The sequence below is a fragment of the Bubalus kerabau genome, chromosome 4 (assembly GCF_029407905.1).
Source record: "Bubalus kerabau isolate K-KA32 ecotype Philippines breed swamp buffalo chromosome 4, PCC_UOA_SB_1v2, whole genome shotgun sequence".
Classification (NCBI taxonomy): Eukaryota; Metazoa; Chordata; class Mammalia; order Artiodactyla; family Bovidae; genus Bubalus; species Bubalus kerabau.
Genome location: NC_073627.1, coordinates 7,192,560 through 7,196,536, shown reverse-complemented (window position 1 = coordinate 7,196,536; position 3,977 = coordinate 7,192,560).

Sequence of the window (3,977 nt, the reverse complement as noted above, 5' to 3'; positions counted from 1 at the left end):
CCACGCGCATCGGCTGCCCGTCCGTCCGTCCGACTCTCAGCGTCTCCCGGGCGGCAGTGGGCAGCCTCATGTTTCCATGGTCGCTGCGGGCACCGTGGCTGAGGCTCATGTCGCTGGCGCGGTGTCTTCACGAAGTGTCCAGTGACAGAACGGGTGAGGAGGATGCCCGGGCTGCCCACCGGCGGACGTGCAGGGGAACGCCAGTATCACTGGGGTTGTCACAGAAGAGCCCCGTGAACTAACAGGACCTGACGGGTAAACCCAGCGACTAGGCCAAGATGGGTGGATCTGTGTGCCTTCTGGCTCCCTGCCTGCTGTAAGACCCACAGTGTTGATGTTGAGTCGCTAAGTCGTGTGGGACTCTTTTGCGACCCGATGGACTGTAACCCGCCGGGCTCCTCTGTCCCTGACATTTTTCAGGCAAAAGTACTGCAGTGGGTAGCCCTTCCCTTCTCCAGGAGATCTTGGAACCTGTGTCTGCTGGCGTCTCCTGCATTGCAGGTGGGTTCTTTACTGCTGAGCCACCAGGATAGCCCAAGAGCCACCATACCGTGCAAGAAAGTGCAGGTCAAACGCTGTCGTCCCCATCCTTGATGGGAACAACAGTGGTTGCAGTTGCAGGGAGCACGGTGGAAAGATTCCTGGCCTCAGGGGGCCCCGGGAAAACGGGATTCTGGTCCCACCTCGCACCCAACCTGCTGAACCACCTGGAGCCAGGTTTCCTGTGCCCCCGGGCCTTAGTGTCCGGGGTGATGGTGAAGCTCTACCCACTTCTGATGGAAGAAGCCCCCATCTTTCCTGTCTTCTCCTGAAGTTGAGCCTGGCAGCACCCCTACAATGACTGGGCGAGGGGCGTCCAGTGAGGTTCATGCCCCCTTTAAGGAGCTGGGTAAAGAAGAGCCGCGCATCCCCCAGGACTGTCTCAGACGGCCTGGCACGCATCCAGAACATGATGCCAGCCTGTGCTCTGGGACTGGCTTCCCTGGCTGCCCCCGAGGAGCTTGCGTTAGGTACAGTTATTAATAAACAGTGTCAGGAACCTGCCTGTGGCCTTGGAGTTGGTAAATAGATAAACCAAGGATAGCCTGGTGGAGACCAAACACTCCCGCAGGGCTCCCGAGGTTTCGGCCCGTTCTCTGGCCCAGGCTGCTCCTGGGACAGCGCACAGCACTTGGCCAGTTTGCAAGTGGGTGAGCGGCACTGAGGAGCAGTACGTTTGAAGATGGATCATCTGGATCAAAAACACTTTCCAGGGAATTCCCTGGTGGTCCACTGGCTAGGACTCTGTGCTTTCATTGCCGAGGGCCAGGTTCAATCCCTGGTTGGGGAACAAAGAGCATGGCGAGGGTAAAAAAAAAAAAAAAAAAAAAGGAAGATCCAAAATGTGTTGAAAGAAAAAAAAACACAAAACACCCTCTAGACTTGCATTTCAGACCCCCTGAATCGTATCTGTTTGGATCAGTACAAGAGGCCTCTAATTAATTACACTATAGCTATTTTTCTCTCTTTTCTGTTCCTCCTCATGCATAAATCCCACCCAGGATGGCCCATGCTGGTCAAAACAAGAGGAGCTTCTAAGCAGGCAGTCCCAGCCCATCTTACTTGCATCCCGACTCATCACAAAGTCCTCTCTATCCTCAGACATTCCCTGCTTGACTCTGGTATTTCTGTCAGCGACACCGCCGTCTTCGAGAGCCCTGGACCTCTAAGTTGTCTTTGATTTCCCCTTTCCTCTCATCCTCTCCATTCATTTTCTTTCTTTACGTAAATATATATTTTAACATGTATTTATTTTTGGCTGTGCTCAGTCTTCATCGCTTTGCACAGGCTTTCTCTAGTCGCTTCGGGTGGGGGACATCCTTCGTTGCAGTGCTCGGGTTTCTCCTCTTGTTGGGGCACCAGACGCCACGTGCAGTCGCTCCAGTAGTTGTGGCCCGTGGGCTCGGTAGTTGCGGCTCCCGGGCTCTAGACACGGGCTCAGTAGTTGTGATGCCTGGGCTTAGTTGCTCCACAGCATGTGGGATCTTCCCGGAGTAGGGATAGAACCCCTGTCCCCCGCATTGGCAGGCAGATTCTTATCCACTGTACAACCAGGGAAGTCCTCTCTTCTCTTTCGGCTACCCAGTGTGGATGCGGGATCTTAGTCCGCTGACCAGGAATCAAGCCTGGGCCCTTGGCAGTGGAAGCACCGAATCCTAACCCAAACTCTACTCTGATCCTGGCGGTTCTACTTCGGCAAGTGCGTCTCCTCCTCGTCATCTCCTGGCCACATGGCCTGGGCTCCAACTTTTACCTCTTCTCACCTGGACAGCATCACGGCCTCCTGGGCCCCCTGCCTGCTGTCTCCCCCACTTTTCAAAGCTATGCTCCGACCTGGAAGCAGAAGCAGGCCTCTGTTTCTGGGAGACAGAGAACAGCCCTAAGTGGGTTCCTAGCAGACCCCCTTTGACTCCCCTGGGGCCAGTGCCATCTCAGGGGCCTCTGGACCCTGGGGAAGCATTTGGTTTCTAACAAAGGGCAAGGAGATCCTTCTTCAGAGTCCCGCCCTGCGGCCCACAGAACCCAGTTGCCCGGCAGAAGGGACTGTGGGGCCGTGACTCCCCTGGAGGGCCCAGGGCTGCCATGGCGGCAGCTGTGCGTCGTTGGCCAGTGGCATCGTAATCGATCAGCTCGGCAGAGAGGAACACAGGTCCGGGAGGAAGCAGACTCTCCCCCGGGTGTGCATGGACCCGGGGTGGGGGGCCTTAACTGCTGTGCACACAGCGGTCCGGCCGCTGCTTCCGCCACCCTCCCGACCTGCTTGGATGGGTCCCACACCCAGGGCCCCATCATCCACGTGCCACGCCCACGTGCCAGGTCTTTCCAGTGGCGTCTGGGTCTCCAGGGATGCATCATGGTTTTGTCTTGCTTCCCATCGGGGAAGACTAGGCAACAGGCTCCAGAGGAGGCTGAGGAACGAGAAGGCGGATGGTCATCGGTGAGGATGGGCGGTGATGGGTGTCGCATTCTCAGAGCCCATGACGCCCTTTTCCCCACGGTGTCTGCGGGGCCCTCCTCTCCGTTCCCACACCCGTTCCTCAAATGCCGTCTGGCACCGCGGCACGTCTGCACCACAGCGAAGGGCATGAGACTCCAGGGGTGGCCCATCCTGGGCAGCACCAGCCAAAGGCCCAAATTCTGGTACAGCGAGGGAATACTCTCCCTGGGAGTTCATCGGCCGAACATCTCATGCAGCGGTCCAGTGTGCCCGGGGCCAATGCAGGGAGCTCTGACTTTCTCCGGGAGATTTCACTGGATAGACTTTTTTCCGTAAGTGAGGGTTTCTCGACCTCCGCGCTGTTGGCATCTCGGGCAGGATGGTTCACTGTGGTGTCGGCTGTCTTGCGCGCCCTAGGATACTTAGCGGCATCTGTGGCTTCTGTCCACGGGATGCCAGGAGCGCCCTCCGAGTGGTCATGTCAATCTGAAATGTCCCCAGGACTCCCCTGGTGGTCCCGTGGGGTCCCGTGGTTACGAATCCCCCTTCCAATGCAGGGGAACACGGGTCTGACCCCTGTCCCAGGAAGATTTCACATGCTGCGGAGCAACTGAGCCCGTGCAGCACCAACCGCTGAGCCCAGGGGCCCCGGGTGCCCAGGGGCCGTGCTCCTCGACGAGAGAAGCCACAGCGATGAGAAGCCTAAGCACTGCGGCCAGAGAGGAGCCCCTGCCCCAGACAACTGGAGAAAGCCTGTGCTCAGCCCGGAAGACCCAGAGCGGCCAAGAATAAATTAATCAATTAATTAAAAAAATCAAGATGTCGCCAAGTGTCCCACTGAAGGCAAAATCACCCCCTTGCCCCATTGAAACTGCCATTGAAACCGCTGACCTTCGTCGGGCAGTTCTGGGGCTCCCTGCGTCCTCCCGCAGTGAGGGGCCCATCACAGGAGACCCCACAAAGCAGGATGTGGGATGTGCCAGCGGCCCCTCCCTGGATG